This window comes from Rhinolophus ferrumequinum, chromosome 19 (assembly GCF_004115265.2).
Source record: "Rhinolophus ferrumequinum isolate MPI-CBG mRhiFer1 chromosome 19, mRhiFer1_v1.p, whole genome shotgun sequence".
NCBI lineage: Eukaryota > Metazoa > Chordata > Mammalia > Chiroptera > Rhinolophidae > Rhinolophus > Rhinolophus ferrumequinum.
Window position 1 is genome coordinate 6,806,431 of NC_046302.1, and position 20,510 is coordinate 6,826,940.

The following is a 20,510-nucleotide window of genomic DNA, read 5'->3' on the forward strand; positions in this document are numbered from 1 at the left end:
AATAAGTCAGACTGAAAAAGCAGAGAACCATATGATTTCACGGATATGTGGTATATAAACCAAAAACAACAAAAGAACAAGACAAACAAATGAGAAACAAAAACTCATAGACACAGACAATAGTTTAGTGGTGACCAGAGAGTAAGGGGGGTGGGGGGTGGGAGATGAGGGTAAGGGGGACCAAATATATGGTGATGGAAGGAGAACTGACTCTGGGTGGTGAACATACAATGGGATTTATAGATGATGTGATACAGAATTGTACACCTGAAATCTATGTAATTTGACTAACAATTGTCACCCCAATAAATTAAAAATAAATGAATGCATTTAAAAGTTATTATTTTATGTCTTTTCACACAGAAGATATGACATATTTATTTTTATCACATAAACAACTGAAAAGGGTGAGAATGGAGCTGTAAACGAGCAGAGATTTTTTTATGTTATTGAAGTTAAATTGATAATATTTAAAATGAATTGTTATAACTTTAGGATGTTAAATGTAATTCCCCTGGTAACTACAAAGAAAATATCTATACAATATTCCCAAAGGAAGTAAAAGGGAATTAAATTATTTCTCTGCAAAAATCAACTAAACACAAAAGAGTAATGTAGTAAATGAAGGACAAAATAGCTGTGGGAAATACACAACATAATTAGCAAAATTATCAATAATTACTTTAAATGTAAGTGGATCAAATCTCTAAGACAGAGATTGTCAGAATGTATGAAAAAAAAATGATCCAACTATATACACTCTACAAGACATGTACTTTAGATCCCAAGATACAAATAGGTTTAATTGCACTTTTGGGTATATACCCCAAAAAGTTGAAATCAGGGTCTCAAAGAGATACATATATACCCTTGGTCATAGCAGCAATATTTACTATAGGTAAAATGTGGAAGCAACCCAAGTCTCCATTGATTGATGAATAGAGAAGAAAAATGTGGCTTATACTTATTATGAAATACTTTTCAGTCCTTAAAGACAGGACCTTCTGACATGCTACATTGTGGATAAACTTTGAAGACATTATGCTAAGTGAATTAAATGAAATAATAAACCAATCAAAAAGATAAATAATGGTTCCACTTATGTGAGTTACATGAAGTAGTCCAAAATTATAGAGACAGAAAGTATAATTGTGGTTGCCAGGAGCTGGGAGTTATTGTTTAATGGGTACAGAGTTACAGTTTTTCAAGGTGAAGAAAGTTCTGAAGATGGATGGTGGTGATGGTTGCACAGAAATATGAATTTACTTACTACTATTGAACTGTACACTTAAAAATGATTAAGATGGTAAATTTTATGTTACATGTATTTTAGCACAAAAAAAGGTTTCCCACAAAGAAAATTCCAGACCTAGATGTATTCACTGGTGAACTCTAATAAACATTTAAGAGATAAATAATATAAATCCTACAAAACTCTTTGAAAGAAAAGAGAGAATGAGTCAACAGTCTCAATGTATTATTTGAAACCACCCTAACAATATGGAGCCTTCTAATCCAAAACTCAAAAAATGCACGACAAGAAATTATAACTCTAGAACAATATCCCTCATTAACAAAAATTTAAAAAATTAAATCCAATAATATATGAAAGTAATAACATGTCGTCTTCGTGTGAAGCATATCACAACACTGCAAGGTTGGTTTAACATCTGAAAACCAATCATTGTAACTAACCTATAAATAGAATGAAGGAGGAAAACCATATCATCATTTATTAGGTGTGGAAAAGTTATTTGGTAGAATTCAGCACCCACTTATGATGAAAAAAAAAAAAAACTCTTAAAAATGAGGTATAAAAGGTAACTCCTGAAGTCTGATAAAGGATATGCATGGGAAATCTACAGCTAATATCATGTTCTATATTGAGAAGCTCAATGTTTTCTACTAAAAAGAGGAACAAATCCAAGATATTCTGCCTCATAATTTCTATTTATATTGTATACCCAGTTCAATAAGGCACATAAAAAATATAAAAGGAATGCAAATCACATAGAAAGAAGAAAAACTATCTTTGCAATGACATAATTTTAAAAATAGAAAAATCCTAGGGTATCTATAATAAAAGCTACTACAACTCAGTAGTAAATTTAACAAATGTACAGGACATAATTTCAACTAAAAAGATCAATTGTATTTAAATAAAAATATGAAAACCAATTTCATTTATAATAGCATTTAAACATAAAATACTTGGAAATAAATTTAATAAAATATGAGCAACATTGATATTACTGAAAACTACAAAACAATGCAAAGGAATCTTAGAAACACCTAAATTAATTGATTGGAAGACTCAGTATTGTTAAGATGCATTTCCCCTAAATTGATTTATGTATTCAATTCTGTGCCACTAAAAGTCTGAACAAACATTTTTTGAATAAATTGACAAGCTTATTTTGAAGTCCTTTGGAAAGGGAAAAGATGTAGAGCATCCAAATAATCTTGAAAAATACTGCAAAGTTAAAGAGTATATATTACTTGATTATAAAACTTACTGTAGAGCTAGAACAAACCACCATGATATTGGCATAAAATTAGATAGCTACATAAGTGGAACAAACTAGAGACTAAAAATATCAACTCTCAATTGATTTTTACAAAGGCACATAGGTAATTAAATCAGAAAAAAGTTATTCTTTACAACAAATGGTACTGGTACATGTGGATATCTGCATGGAAAAAAGTAAACATCAATCTTTGCCTTCTATCATAAATACAAATTAAATTTAAATGGATGTTTGACCTAAATGAAAGGGCTATAATCTATTACATTTCTGGAATAAATAGAAGGATATCTTGGTATTACTAGTTAGCCAAAAGTTTCTTAAAAGAGACCAAAAAAAAAAAACCACTAAATAAAAATAATTGATAAAAGGATCTTCATAAAAATAAAAATTTATTTCAAAACAAAATTAAAAACTGTTCAAAAAATATTTGAGAAAAAATGTAAGCTATAATACAGATACAATATATTTATAATCATGACAAAAACTTGTATCCTGTGTGTGAGTACACATTTATATACATTTATACATATAACTTGTAACTCATAATAAGAAGAAAACTTCTCAATAAAAAGGGTAAAATGTTTGAATAGAGATGTCGCAAAACAAGATACAAATCACTGATAAAACATGAAAAGATGCTCAACATCTCTTGTCGTTAGGGAAATGCAAATTAAAACTGCAATGAGATATCACTACACTCACTAGAAAGGCTAAAAATTAAAAAAGGCTAACAATACTAAGTGTTGGCAAAAATGTGTAGGAATTGGAACCCTAATATATCACCTGTAAGTATTCAAAATATTAAACCCACTTTGGAAAATATTATGGCAGTATTTTTTAAATGTAAAAATAAACTTACTATTTGATCCACATATCTCACTTCTAGGTATTTCCCCAAGATAAATAAAAACATACATTTATGGAATGTTTAATTAAACATGTTTATGATAGCATTATTTATAATACCATCACTATTGGAAACAACCCAGATATTCATCAATTAGTTAATGGATAAGCAAATTGTGAGACACATACTATGAAATAAAATAGGAGAGCAATAAAAAGGAACAAAATGTTAATGTGAACAACAACATGGATAAATCTAAAGAACGTGCTAAGCAAAAAAGTGAAAAACAAAATACTACATATCATATGATTATATTTGTATAAAGTTTAGACAAAGCACCATTACAATGTCAGAGAGAACATCAGTCATTTTATGAGGCTAGGACTTGGGAAGAGCACAATTGCAAAAGTGCACAAGTACACTTTTTAAGGTGATTTAAGGTTCTATGTCTTGATTGAGGCAACGAAAGACTATATACAATTGTTGAAATTTACCAAATTGTACACTTAAAATGGGTGAATTTTTATACACAAATTATAACTCAATAAATGTAGAAATGAAAATTAAAGGCTCAGTATTTATTAGAATTAATGTCCAAAAAGAATCTTTGAAATCAGGAAGACCAACAAATTCCAAATAAAATACAAAAATTCACTCCAAATCACATTATAATAAGAATACAGCACACCAAAGACAGAGATATTTTTAAGCAACTAGAGAGATAATATATATTCTATCAAAAGTACAATAATTAGACTGACAGCAGATTTCTTATTGGCAAAATGAAAAAAGAAAAAGCAAGTCAATGAGGAATTACATTTTCAAACTCCTTAAAGGAAATAACTGTCAACTTCGAATTGTATCTCCAGTAAAACTACCTTTTAAGAATTTCAAATAAAGTGATTTTGAGACAAACAAAAATTTAAGGAATGTACTACAAATATGCAAAGGATGCAAGAAGGAATAGTGAGAAAAAAGTAAATGCATCCATAAAACTAAACAAACTCTAAAATATAAAATATCTAACTTGTGGAATTAAGAAAGATCTCAAGTAGTATGTAAGTTAAAAGAAAGGTAAATTGGAAGGTGAATTTTAAATACTATATATACTATCAATTATATTTATACAATGGTAGTATACATATAGTATTTAATGCTCTTTGGACTATGAATGCCCTAGACTAAAATTGTTAGTAAATGCAGAAAAATATGACCTGCTAGGCATTTTTTTGTGTGTGTATTAAATAACAAATATAAAAAAATAACAAAATATAAAAATCAACATAAAATTCTTTGAGAAATTCAAGAGCTTGTCAATCATTTAGTTCAAAAGTAAATAAGCATTTTACAAATGCTTTAAAATAAAATAAAGGAAGTGTGTAAACGTTTATAAATTTATATCTTTGGCTCTATTGAACTTATTATTGATATATAATGTCCATCTATGTCTCTTGTAACCTTTTCTGACTTAAACTTTATCTTTGTCTGATATTAGTATATCCACCTCAGCTCTCTTTTGGTTACTATTTGCATAAAATATCTTTACCCATCCTTTGATTTTCCATTTATTTGTGACTTTGGATCTAAAGTGAGTCTCTTGTAGACAGCAAAACTAGCTTTTATAATTGTCCATGTATTTACCTGTACCAGAGATCTTTATTTCTTCATATGGCTCTGCATTAATGTCTAAGGCCCTTTAATTTCAACCTGAAAGACTCCTTTAACATTTCTTTTAGGGTTGGTCTAGTAGTAATGAATTCCCTCAGCTTTTATCTGACAAGGTCTTAATTTTTCCTTCTTTTTTGAAGGAGAGTAAATTTTGCAAGGTATAAAATTATCACTGACAATTTTTCTTTCAGTCCTTTGAATACATCAGCCCACTGACTTCTGGCCTCCAAGTCTAAAATCTGATAATCTTATTGAGGATCACTTATATCTTATGAGTCATGTCTCTCTTGCTGTTTTCAAAATTCTCTTTGTCTTTCGATTGATTATAATGTGTCTTAGGGTGGGTCTCTTTGATTTATCCTACTTGGAATCTGTTGAGCTTCTTGGATCTGTAAATTCGTATCTTTCATCAAATTTGTGAAGTTTCCAACCTTCATTATTTCTTCAAATATTCTCTCTCTCTCTCTCTCTCTCTCTCTCTCTCTCTCTCTCTCTCTCTCTCTCTCTCACTCTCTCTCTCTCTCCCCCCAACAATGCATATGTTCACGCCTATAATATTGTGCCACAGGACCCTTAGGCTCTGTTCACTTTTCTTTATCTTTTGTTCTTTCTGGTTCCTCAGACTTGATCATTTCAATCGCCCTATTTCAAGTTGGCTGATTTTTTTTCCCCCCACCTTTTTAAATTTTCTTTTGAATCAATCTGGTGAATTTTTCATTTTATTTATTTGTACTTTTCAACTTCAGAATTTTCTTTTGGTTTCTTTTTAGGTTTGCTGTCTCTTTGTTGACATTTACATTTCGCTATCTTTTTTGGTCTTCTTTTAGCTGTATGAGCACCTTTAACATAGTTGTTTATAAGGTATTTGTCTAGTGTGTCTTATGGTTGGACGTCCTCAGTGATGCTTCTGTTAATTCACTATGTTCTTTTCAATGGGCTGTATTTTCCCATTTCTTTGTATGCTTTGTGATTTGTTTGTTTGTTTGTTTATTAGAAACTGAATATTTGAATTTGATAATGTGGTAACTCTAGAAATCAGATTCTCCTCTTTTTCCAGGGTTTGTTGGTTTTACTCTTCTTTTTCTTTTCTTTTCTGTTTTCCTTTCTTTCTTTGTTTATTTTTATTTTTATTTGTTTGATTGTTGCAGGATGTCTCAGTACTGGGGATCAGTCTAAAGTATAAGCTTAAGGTCTTGTCAGGTCATTCTGGAGCTCAAATCTTTCCCTGGGTATATATGGGTGGTAGCTTTATAAATTTCCCCATATGTGCAGCTGCTTTTGGTGTCCTAATCCTCAAATGTCAGACACCTACAAAAGAAAGAGGGGGAGAAGGTTGATTTAACTTTAAACACCCTGGAAGAAATTTCAACTGATAAAGTTTGAAACATTGTTAGTGGCCAGTTTCTGTGCCTGCACCTTAGCATTCAAAAGTAGCAATCAGCAATCAGATCACAGAATCCCAGTATGTAGAAGAAAATATTCTTATTGTTCACCCTGTCTCTACAGGGCACATTAGGAACTCATGCATAGGCACCTGCCATGGGGCTGGGGAATAGGGATTTGGTAGCTGCTATCATGTTAAAGGCTGAAATTAACCACAATTTACCAGCCAGTCTTTCCCCTGGAATCTATAAGCCTTTTAATAGATTCAATAGTTTCAAAATAGTTACTTCAGACATTTCTGCCAATACAATTGTTGTCTGGGTGGAGAAGTGAATTCTTGGCACTTGTTACTCCACCAACCATCTTTCTTGACCAGTATAGTTTCTTTTTAGTTAGGAAAAACAAAAACAAAAATAAAACACTATTATGTAGATAACGAGTACTAAATTGTCAACATCAGTTAAACTTTTTTTTTTTTTAATGTAGTACTACAAGGAAATTTATTTAAAAAAAAAAAAAAAGACCTCAACAGATAAATTAACACCAGATAAGATATAGTTGATAAAACAATTAGGAAACTGAAGCATGGATCAGGAGAAAATTTACAGAATGAAACAAGAAGAGAGAAAAGAAGAGAAAATACCAAACATAGTATATATGACATAGATGATACCATGGAAAGGGCTAATACTGAATAAAGAAGAGGAAAAGGAAATACGGAAGAAACAACACTTGAAAAGACAGTAGCTGAGAACTTTCTAATATTCATGAATGATTTCAAACCACAGATATGAGGGGTGCTACAGGATGAAAAAGAAACTAGGTACACTGTAGTAACGCTGCTTTTGAAAGAAAACTAGTGACAATGAAAGGAAACAAAGGAAGCATGATCTGGTATTATTCAGGCAAATGGATAATGATCACAGATAGAAGATGGGATAGCCAAAGAAAAACATAAAAAGTTTAAATATATGGTTAAATCTAAATTAATATTGATGATTAAAGACAACAGTAATTATATATAACATATATTATATATAAAATTTACATATAAGACATCTTTTAAACCAAATAACAAAAGTATATTAATGAAGTGTGTTAAATAATAACTTCATGATAACAATATTCCAATAGCTCTATGATTTTTGCTATCAAAAACTGCAAGATTTAGCTTTTTAACAAAATTTTTTATCTCTCTATTACACACACACACACACATACACGCAGACACTGTAAGTTTTCATACTATCTTGTTCTTATGAAGGAAGCTCAGGTTCTTTCTGCTTTTGACTACTTATACATTTTCTGATGGAAAAAATAATGATAATGATCATTTAACAAATCAATAATCAAAAATGATCCCTTGCTTTCATTGAAGATCTTTCCAAGACAATAAGTATTTTTCAGGGTAACTTTCCAAGAACACTTTCATGGTAATTCATACATGCAGATAAAAGTGATTTTATCTTATGCTAAACAGAACATTTTAGACTCTTAGCAACAAGTAATTGGTAAATTTATCCTCAGTTGGCATGGAGGTGGGCATAGTTAAAACCATGATAAACTCAGTTGGTCCTCTTTCATTTAGAGATTGCTTTACAGTACAACACATCTGTGAGATCAGGAAGGCTGGACTAGAGCTTTATTTTCCCTAACCATGCATTACCAGTTAAACAATAATAGATTTTTTTCTATATACGTGGTTTTAGAGTTATTCATTGTGAATATTCTATATCCTTTCCTATTTAATTAATTCCAGAGATTGAGCTTGTACCATGGCAATGTGAAATTATCATTTATTCTGTGAAAGGCAGCATGAATACTCTTCATTCTAGTTCAACACAAAATTTTTTTCTTTCTTTTTTTTTTTTTTAAGTTCATTCAATTTAATCAGGGCCAAATACAATTTACCAGGAAAAAGCAAACTCTTACTTTAAAATTGAGGATGAACCAAAATATCTTTTCTTGATCATCTGAGAATAATAGTCCTTTTTTAGTCTGCAATGTCTTCCTCCCCATCCCTAATAAACCACAGAAAAGAAAAAAATTAGGGCTAATAAAAGTGACCCATGCAGATCAACGAATTCCCTTATAGGGGATGGAAAAACTATTAAGTCCTTTCTTTGTCTCCAAAAGTAATAGGCCATTCAGTCAGAAATCCACAAGAAGTGTTATAGGATAAATATCTGTAACAAAGCAGCAAATAAATATATCAGTATGAAGATTACAGTTAAAGAAGTGTGTTCACTTTTTATTAAATGAGTCATGTAAAGTAATAAAATGTTGAGAAATCATCAAATTCAGTGGAATTTCATCAGGCTTATTATTAAGTCCTAGACCATAAATGGGTAATAATCACTTTTGGGTTCATCAGGCAATTCTCTTGGAGTGCTGTGCAAATGGAGTTAAGTAGAAATCCCACTAGCATGAATGGCCACTAAATTACTATTGATATCATCGTTAAACGGTATAACAACAATACATAAACAACAATCTCAAGTTGGGTCAAGTATAGTTGTTTCCATAATATGGCTCAAAGTCCCGTTAGCCATAGCTGTGAGGGCAGGTGTCATGCAGGGTGTCATGCAGGATCTTTGGTCCCGCTCCCCACATAAAAACACAGGATATGGTGAGGCCAAAAAGGAACACCCACAGAGCCATAGATAGGGGAGTCATACCACTATATTCTCTCTGGTGGCTGGGTTGGAGACACAGGAAGCAGGAGCCACACTATCTGCAACCTGCCGTCCACTTCTCTCTGCCAACCAACCTCATTTGCTAGCTGCAATCCGCTCTTGCTAGCTCAGCCACCATCTTCTTGCTAGCCACCATTTTCTACTAGCATAGCCACAGCAGTTATATTAGTGGCCAATGGCTCATTGGTTACAGCTGACGGCCAACTAGCCACAGCTGATGGCCATCCAATCACAGTTGATGGCCTTTTAGTACCTGAGCCAGCACCTTTCCATGTGAGGCCTAGAGCCTGGAAACTGCACTCCTGGCTCTGTCCCCACAGCAGGCTCCCAGCTTGAACAGAAAACTGTCCTTGTGACTGAATGTTTGGCAGCTATTACAATACAGATAGGAGTTAGAACCAAGAAAAAGGCACCACTTATATGTAGCAGTAGGTCTTGAGACAGGACTACAGATCCGGACTTGACTTACCCAAGACTACACAAAAAGAGTTATAGAATTGCCAAAAGTAGCAGCCATGGGTATAGTGACATTACCAGGATTTATCTCATTCTCCTTTGAACCAGTGATAATCCCAACCATTATTATTCCTTGTACTAAATTCCATGAAGGTAGTTGCTACTCTGATAAAGCACAAAAGTGTGGAAAGATCGAGGTAGTATTTTCCTTCTGGAATCCAGCCCAAATAATTGCTGCCACACCTGCAAGAAAATCAATGACTGAATGTACATTAAGGCTAATTTGCAAATTATTATGTTCTACTTTTCAATAGATGAATCCATCTTCCTAACATTTGCTGCAGTGGATAATCTGGATGCCAATGTCATTTCCAAGTTCCCTTGAGACCAAGAAGTGCTACACTAAAACAAAAACTACATTTTTTCAAAAACACTTCTGTATTAGTTTCTTATTATTATTGCTGTAACAAATTACCACAAATTTAGTGGTTTAAAGCAACGCATATTTATTATCTTACAGTTTGAGAGATCCAAATTCCTAAAATCAGTGTCAGCAGGATGGCATTCCTTTTGGAGGTTCTAGGGAAAAATATGTTTCTTTGCCTTTTCCAGCTTCTAGGGGCTGCTTACATTCCTTGACATGTTCTGTCTCTGTCTTTGTCTTTAACGTCTGCTTCCATTATCATTATCTCCTCTCTCACACTGAACCTTCTGCTTCTCCCTCTCATAAGGATCCCTGATTCAACTGGGCCCACCCAGATAATCCAGAATAATCTTTCTATTTCAAAATACTTAAATTAGTTACATCTTTACAGTCCCTTTTGCCACATACGTTAACAGATTTATGGGTTCTGGGGATTAGAATATGGACTTCATTGTGGATTCATTATTCTGAGTACTATAGTCCACTCTCTAACACCCAAAGATCGATGCTCATCTCACACAAAATGTATTCATCCCATCCCAATATCTTAAAAAATCTAAAACCATTGCAACGTCTCAGTTCTGTATTATATCCAAAATCGCACCAACTGAAAGTGTTCCAAAGCCAGTTTGCATGTATTTGCAATGTAATTATGCCACCAGATTCCTTTTATATTTTTTTTACAATGATATCTTCCTCACCATCACTAAGAACACCTTCATCTTTTAACATGGCAGTAGTTTCAGAAGCCTCCCTTCCAACAGTGTAATTCCAACTAATTATAGTTGGCATACTTATCCGACATTTGGCTATAGCTTGAAAGTCCTTGACGAATTTTGCCCTGAAAAGACTGCTCTGAGAAACTGATACTCCATATGTTGTTCTGATCTATTATGAAAGGTCTGAGCTCCAGTTATAATCCATCTTGCCAAAGGCTGCTTTTTTAATGCCTGTCTTTCTGACTTTTCTGGTAAATGACTGGAATCGTTCTCAGCAGTAAGTTAAAAAACTTATCAGATTGAAATGTGTTAAATTTAAGTCCATTTTGCAAAACTTCTTCCACTAGTTGGACCACTACTTGTTGTGTTAGTAATAGATCTTTCTTTACTATTAGTCATTTTCTCATTGCAACAGACCATTTACTTCTTAGGTTTCAAGCTTCATGAGGAACCATAGGAGTTGATTCAGAACTACACAAACATTAGTTTTAAATTAAGATGTTGATTTCTCTGTATATAAAAGAATAATGTTTCCACTAAGAAAAAGTGTTCAGTAGCTAAAGCAAGAATTGGATGTAAGAGCACCAATCACAGCACCCCAGTCAAACTCAAGACTCCCTTGAGTATCACCTGCCCCATGTGGAGGAGGGAGGGAACCCTTTGGGCGGGGAATGAAAGGGCCATTCACTTCATTCCCAAGCATCTGAGGCTCCAGCCCTGGGGCTCTTTCTACTTGGCCCCTTCTCACATCATTACCCACAATTCTGTTTTTAATGTTAAATGTGGGCTACATTTACTGTCTACCTTAACATATACACTTGTGTGAGCCACAAAGTTGAACCACGAAGGTTGCAGAGTACTGTTTTGCCCTGAATCAACAAGATTTTTGAAACACTTGTGATTCTTACAGCCCACTGGATTTTCTGTATGAGCCAGACAATCATATTGATACAACAAAACAGGATAAAATTGAGTTTTTAGACTGTACAGCACAGTGCCTTTACCTTGCCACCCTTGCCAATGTCCAAATGTCCCCATAGCTGCATCAAAGTTATAAATACTGTCGACTTGCCTAAAGGCGTTGCAGGCTATGTGATTCTTGCCCTATGAACGTAACTGCCTGACATTTGAACTGTGAAAAATCTGGCTTGTGTTTAGAAAACCTTCATATGAGAAAAATTCTTGGCTTTCTGAAGCACAGTCAGCAATTCTTCAGATTTTAATGTAATAGTCAACAAGATTAATTTATACCATTATGAATATGTACCTGGCTAACTGTGATACACTCCTCTGGAAAAAATAATACAATCTATATAAAATATTGGTAACATCTGATATTTGACAGAGCAGTAACACAGGCCCAAATATATATTTTTTTAATTATGTGCCTGTGTCTTTGGTTCTCAGGGCAGAGGGATTGAAAGACTAATTTTTAAAGTATGATTTCTTTCCTCCCTCCAGGATTGTTCCATTGGGAAAGAACTGGAAAACTGGAAGCAATTCTAGGACTCTGAGGCCACATAGTTTCAAGTGGACCCTGGCAACCGCTATGGCTCCAATGACCTATTGCTTTGAGAGACAAAGTCATGTACTTAGGACTGGCCAGGGGCTGACACACAGGAAAATGTTTGCCTCCATATCGGATAGTTGTTGAAATCTTCTTATCCTCTTTAATCATTACTATGGCAGACAAAACCAAACAATCTCTACACCATCCATTTAAAACAGTTTTAAAAAATGCTGGACTGAATAAGAAGCTTTTATTTTCACCCTGATCTGAGATTTAAAAATATAAGAGATATAGTGTTACGCTTTCATCTTAATCATTACCTCAAAGAAATCCAAGAAAGTGTGACTAGGTAGAGGTCTCTGGGATTCTGCTTTAGTGACTAAATTAAAGAATGATTTGAAATGAATTTTTACATTTAAGTAATAATAATATAGATATAATATAATAAAAATTGTTATTGACCTCTGCACATATACCATGAACCATGTTATTATATAACATCTATAATATGTAATAGAGCTACTATTATTATCTCTACTTTGTAAAAGAAGAAAGTTTGCTGTAAAGAGGTTAAATAACTAACCCAAGTTCATAAGCAAGTTATTTGCAGAACTGGAACTTAAACCAAGATTTGCCTGACCACAAAGATACACTGTAAGATACTGCATAATACTGCAGCTCCGGAAAAACAGAACAAGAGAATCTAGTTTTTAAAAATAAACATATCCAGTTCAAATCCTATCTCCATCACTAACTATGTAACACCGATATGTGTAGGATAAATTCTCTAAATGCATAGATTCTTCCACTGTCCAATATGGTAGCTATCAGCCACAGCTGGCTATTTGAATATAAATTGATAAACATGAAATAATATAAAAAATTTGTACCTCATTTGCAATAGTCACATTGCAAGTGCTCAGTAAGCACATATAGCTTATGGTGACCATCTTGGGCAACAGAGATATAGAACATTTCCATCATTGCAGAAAGTTCTATTGGACAGTGCTGGTCTAGGTGAATATGCCTACATGAGGTAGCAACACCTCAAAAGACCTTTTAAAATACAATAATTTTCAAACATCCTCAAAATAAGGATATGGTTTTACTGAATTTCATAGAGAATGTTTTTTTGAAAAAGTTTATTAATGTCAAATGATATGGGGGAAAATATGTTTGCTGAAAACCCAAATTACTCTCAGATCCCTAATTACATCTTTCTTTTAGACAGATACTGGCATTACTTTTGTGCATCTCATACAAATTGTTTAATTTTATTCATATCTTTCACACTGCCTTTGTATTTGGAACCTAAAACTGGCTTCTAATTAGCACATCTACTGATTTCTATTTTTATTTCAATAGTATAAAATTATAAAACCTGTGTTTCATATCAATAATGTCAGTCTTTATATTTCCATTTTCCAATCATTTTACAAAATGAAGAATGAAAAATGCAATAAAATATTAAAGGTATTGTACAAATATGGCTTTATAGATAATGATAGGCAAAACTGAACTGGCTATCCTATTCCAGTTTGAAAAGTTTGCTTATTTGAAGGGTAAAGTTTGAATGGCATGTAAATGCTGGATTATTGGTATCCGAAAGTAGTCTGAAATTCTTTATATGTGTCAGTTGTAATTATTTATGTTGATAAGATGTGCTGGATATTCTGTCTTCCCTTTTATATCTACTTTCCCTCCGACTCCTTCTGCCCTGTGCCCTGGATGCTGATTTCTAAGATCATTTCAGCAATGCCTTGTGCATTGGTTTCCACTGGGTTTGGTCAACAGGAGACTCAAGAGGACAGAGGCGGAAGTTTGCTTATATCTTCTGCACTCTGGGCTCAGGGGAGCCAGGTCTGGAACTGATAGTGTTTTTGCATGATCCCAGGTGCTATATCATCTGTTGTTGTTGTTGTTGTTGTTGTTTTAAAATGTTATTACACATTGGTAAACATCCTTTCACTAAATTGTTTTCAATCACCTACTTTGAGTGATCCAAAGAAGCCAATTAATCCATGAACCTATTGATTTGAAGATAGTTGGAAACCCCTTCCAAGCAACATAGGTCTTGTTGTCCCTTCACTTTGTGCTATATCTGTACACTGCAATGAAACCCCAGGACTTGGTTTTGTGTCCTTTTCTTCGTCTACATTTTTTTCCATGACTTTAATACTATTTATATACTGGTGACTCATACATTTATATCTCGACCAAACTTCTACAGCATTCTAAACTTGTATGGCCAGCTCTGTACTTGATGTCTCTTTTTGAATTTCCCATAGACAGCGCAAACTGAACATGTTCAATACAGATTTTTTCTTTTCCTGTCTCCACGCTGTTCTCTCATCTGTTTCCTCCCCATTTTCCCTACTTTATAGTTCAGTCAGTTACACAAATGCTCAAACTATAAACCTTGCATTATTTTCATTCCATAACCCTCTGTATTTACTGTCCTGAAATTTAGTAAGAGATCCTCTGGGAATAATATTTTTTCATTATTATTTGCTCTGGTAATAAGAAAGAGTCATAACATTGCAATACAATGGTATGAGGGCATTGGATTACTAATTTATTTTCTTAAAATGTAGATTATCTAGAAGCCAGATTTCACCACACTAATAAAAACTAACAAACTGAAGCATCCCCCAATTTTTAATACCTTTGGTAGCTATTTAAGTTTAAAATTCTTTCGTAAAGTTCCTCAGATAAAAATGAATTATTTTTTCTAATAAATAATGTTTGCTTCTATTTTGTCTGTCTTATTGAGATATAATTGACATGGATACCACACTGTATAAGTTTAAGGTATATAGCATAATAATTTGACTTACATATAGCTGTGAAATTATTACTACAATAACTTTAGTTAATATTCATCACTTCTTATAGATGCAAAAAAACAAGAAGAAGAAGAAGAAGAAGAAGAAGAAGAAGAAGAAGAAGAAGAAGAAGAAGAAGAAGAAGAAGAAGAAGAAATATTTCTTCTTTCCCTGATCAGAACACTTAGAATTTACTCTCTTAACAACTTTTTAATATACTATACAGCAGTGTTAGCTATAGTCATCATACTGTATGTTACATCTCTAGTACTTATTTATCTCAAACTGGAAGTTTGTGCCTTTTGACAACTTTCATCCAATTCCTCCTCCCCCCACCGCCCCACCTAATTTTTGCTTTTAAAATTCTGTAAGTAAATCCAGATGTGTGTGAATGAACAGATGTTTGCTCTTCTCTCTCTCTCTCTCTCTCTCTCTCTCTCTATATATATATATATATATATATATATATATATATATATATATATATACACACACACACACACACACACACACACTTTTGGCTCTTTAACTCTGCTTTTAAGCTGCTAACAGCACGTGCAGGTAAAAGACCATTATTTTTGCATTTGGGATATAGAAGTTAATAGATTCAGCCACACAGAGGTCCTGCCTAATCCTCTGTCCAATGAGAATTCCCAAATCTATAGTTTCTCAAACTGGAGATATATGGGGTGAGCTACAGACTGCAAGAACACTGGTTTGAGAAACACTGCTGTAATAGGACTAACTAGCTACATGGTAGTCACTCACGTTACAACATCTCTTCAGTGGAATTTTCATCTTCCAGCTTTGCAGAGTGCATCAATTTGTTCTCTGTTGCTAGAGAAATTCCATCCAAAAAATGATCTCTTAATATTTTCTTACCAAAGTCTTCATGAAATCAGTGACTTAAAGGGAATATTCCTCTACAGCCACATCCTGTCCCCAGGCTTTTCAATGCCAAAGACACATGCTTGTGTTTATTCTTTGATTCTGAATCACTACATAGTTAATTTAAATTCCTTCCCTGTGCCTGGGTTGTGGATAAATTACTTTAGATGAGATTTGATTAATACAATGGCACCAGCAAAGAAACATATCTTAGTTGATTTTGATTTTCCAATTATGTGTGTGTGTGTGTGTGTGTGTGTGTGTGTGTGTGTGTGTGTGTATTTATTTCCCTAAGGATTCTAGAATTTGCTTTTAGACATTTGGTGTTTGGAGCTAGGGGGCGCATAGATTCCTTTCAGACTGTTCCAATCCTCAGGTGTCAGAAAAGGACAAAGATGTAGCTTTATTTTGGGAAGGGAAATTTACTGCAGATAATGACACTGGAAACATGGGTAACCTCAACCTTAAATGAGGATAGAGCAGCTGGTCACTAGATGGATGGTGTAACCAGGAATGCTAGCTTTTCTTGAAAATCATTATCTTCCTGCTTGATAGTATTGGTGATTCCACTGTTGGAGATGTGTTCTTTTACCATAAGGCCCCTTGTCCTCTGCTAACAAACAAATTCCTGACGAAGCTATTGCACTTAACCTTACCAGTCAGTGTACCATTACAGTTAATTAGCTTATTTCCCAAAGCAGATTTTAAAGGAAGAGAGTACAGGGGAAATTAGTTCCCATGGGAGTGAGAATAGGGCAAAAAATGGACTGAGGATAATGAGAGAGGATCTATATTACTTGTTAGAAAGCATCAGTTAGACAAAATTAATGGGAGGGAAACAAATAAAGCCAAAAGCCATTAGGCATGATCAGAAGTGTTTCTGCACCCTCAGCTTTGGGTAGAATTTCTCCCCATCCTTTGGCAGTCTGGTTTAGAAGTTCTCCCCTACTTTAATGAACACAATCCAGAATTGTAAGACACTTTTAACCTCACCAAACCTGTCTGATTTTATCCTGAATCTTCCTGATCATTCCTGGAATGGAATGTAAGTGACTCTCCTCCTTATTGTTCTTTGGCCAATTGTTCAAATACCAGGTGTGATCAAAAGATATGGTGAACATTTAAATATAAAAAGATTTATTACAGTAAAAGACAGATTGCCATTAATCCCCCTCAAAACATTATCCCTTGCTTCAAACACACTTATCCCAACATTCTTGCCACTTTCTGAAGCAGTTCTGGAAGTCCTCTTTTGTGAGTGTCTTTAGTTGCACTGTCACGGCTGCCTCAATGTCCTGAATTGATTCAAAACGTTTTCTTTTCATGGTCACTTTGACTTTGTGGAAGAGCCAGAAGTTGCACGGTGCCAGATCCAGTGAATAAAGCAGATGAGGACACACCATAATATTTTCATATGGCAGAAATTGCCGTATACCAGAAGTGATGTATGACACAGAGTGTTATCATGATAGAGGATGAGTTATGGCACAATTTAAAACACACCTTCTCTCAACCGTAGCTCACACCATACTGACTGCACCGAACAAGTTGATGCTCGTCACATACTGTTACTAACGTTCGACATACATCTTCCTGTATTGAAGATCCTTGCCTTTCCATTGGATGACACTCAGCAGCAGCATTCACCATATTTTTTGACCACGCCTTGTAGCTCATGAGAAAATTTTGAAAAAATGATTTTTTCAGTGATCTACCTTCTTTAATCTCATTAACTTTTCTCATATGTTAAATTAAATGGTAGAAGTGAAGGTATGTATATTTGTGAGTAGTATGTGTGTTGACCTATATATTTTCTCAGTTAACAGAGTTTTAAATTGTTTTCAATGTGTATCAAGGAAATGGGGAAGAGTGATTGAATCTCACTTGAGATGGGGCAGAAAGAGTGCATTCTAGATAAGACAGCAGCACTCCTACAGGAATGAGGAACTGAGGTACATACTGTTTCCAGGCACTGGCATAAATTGAGAGTTCTTAAGATTCAAAAACAAAAGGACAGCCCAATTTAAAAATCTGCAAAGGGTACAAGCAACAAAAGGAAAAACAGATAAATTGGATTGCATCAAAATTAAAATCTGTGCATCAAAAGATACAATCAACAGAGTGAAAAGGCAACTCACAGAAGAAGTACAAATCAAATATCTCATAAGAGGTTAATATTGAGAATATATAAAGAACACCTTCAACTCAACAACAGAAACAAAAACAACCCATTTTAAAAACGGGCAAAGGACTTAAATAGACATTTCTTTCAAGGAGCAATAAACACATAAGAAGATACTCAACATCACTAATCATTAGGAAAATGTAAATCAAAACCACAAGGAGATACCGCCTTACACCCATAAGGATGGCAAACAAACAAAAAACAGAAAATAAGGTTTGGTGAGGATATGAAAAAAATTGGAATCCTTATGCACTGTTAGTGGAATGTTAAATGGTATAACTGCTATGGAAAACAATATGGTGGTTCTTCAAGAATATTAAAAATGGAAGTACCACATCATTGAGCAATTCTGAGTATGTATACACCCATGTTCATAGCAGCATTATTAATAAGTCAAAATGTGGAAGCAGATCAAGTGTCTATCAACAGATGAATGGATAAACAAAACATGATATATTTGTAACACCCTAGAGAGAAGAAAGGAATGGGATTCACTGTTTAATGGGTACAGAATTTTGGTTTTGCAAAATGAATAGAGTTCGGAGGATGGCTAATGGCGATGGTAGCACAACAATGTGGATGTACTTAATACCATAGAACTGTACATTTAAATATGGTTAAGAAGATACATTTTATGATATGTATTTTACAATTAAAAATTTTTATTATGCAAAGTACTTGAATAGACATTTGTTTAAAGAAGATATACAAGTGTCCAACAAGCACATGAAAATATGCTCAACATCATTAGTTATTTGGGAAATGCAAATCAAAACAACTTCACATCTAGTAGAGTAGCTATAATTAAAATGATTTAGTGAAATGCTTTCATTATTATGTATTACATTCCCATATATGTGGATGTATTGGACTTCAATCATTTCTACTGACTGTTTATTCTTTTTCTAATTATAAACTCATCTCTACCATAATTACTTAATGTGTTTTAATATGTAACATTACCCTCATTCTATTTTTTGTGAAATACATTTTGGCAATTTTTGCCAGTTTTGTACACACACACACACACATACACACACACACACACACACACACCTTAGAATTAATATTTCACACTTTATAAAAACACTGCTGACTTTTGAATAGGATTGCATTTTAAAGCTAATAAAGTATACTTGAGACCTGAGGAATAACATCCTTTATTTAGTCACACGTTTGTCTTTTAAAAAGATCATTTGCTGGATATATATATTTTTCCATATTCTTCAATGTTTGCATCCTACATCTGCCAGCACAGAGCTGTGTGTTCCACCCTCTCTCACCTGTAAGATCAAGTGTGTGGTCTACTCACCCAAGAGTCTTTCCAGTAATAATCTGACCTTAGTCATTCACACCTCCTTAAGCTACTGTATGAATAATTATCTTCCACTGTATGACTAAATCAAATTTAAAAACTAAATAAACCACGTTTTCATGCCTCTGAAACAGTTTAAGGACAAATTGGAAATGTAGTTTTTGTTCTCAGTCATTTCTGTTTATTTTACCAATTTTATGATTATATAGGTATGTTTATCCCAGTGAATACAATACATAGTTTGTTCTATTTTTAAAAAAAGATCATCTATGAATCTACTCAGAGGAGGTCCAAGTTGGCAGATTAGGTAAATGCTATGCCTACTGCATCCCCTGATCACACCAAACTTACAAATAAATTATAGAACAATTAATCTTAAGAATCATCTGAAGACTAGCTGAGCAGAACCCCTACAACTAAGAATATAAAGAAGAGGCCACATTGATACTGAGAAGGGTGGCAATGCGAACCAGGCTGACCTCAAACCCACAGATATTGGTTGAACACAGATAGGGACACCTCAGTGACAGAGGTCCTGCCAGAAGAGTGAGGGGTCTCAACCCCATACTGGGGTCCCCAGCCCATGGTTCCTGTGCCGGGAAGAGGATTTCCCACATCATCTGGCAGTGAAAATCAGCGAGGACTCTGTCTGCTCGTCCTGATGAGATGAAGGGGCCTGGAAACCCAAAGGTCCTCTTAAAGGGCCTTCACGCAGAGTCACTTGTTTGCAAATACTCACCTGATCTCCAGTGGAGGGGCAGCAACTCAAGAGGCACCAGAGACATACAGGGAAAGACTGAGTTGTGTGACTTCAGGGTGAGGGGTGGAGAGACAGCAACTATTATCCCTGTGTGGAGCCTGACTCACATGAAGCCTACAGGAGGGCGCCATCTTTTCTATGTTGAACCTTCCTCTAGTGGGCCAAATCTGAGACTGCATTGGTCTGGTAAAATCTGTGTGTGTGCACCACCTTGATGATGCCTGGGTCCTCACCCTGCACAACTAGTACATCACTGGAGGCACTCTCGGCTACAGAGTGGCTGGGCACACCCCACAAGCTGCAAAA

General features: G+C 34.2%; 1 pseudogene; it reads right to left on the reverse strand.

Moving 5' to 3' along the window:
• Window positions 1–6,336: 6,336 nt before the first annotated feature.
• Window positions 6,337–11,120, reverse strand: LOC117038679 (solute carrier family 41 member 2-like; annotated as a pseudogene).
• Between the last annotated feature and the right edge of the window lie 9,390 nt (window positions 11,121–20,510).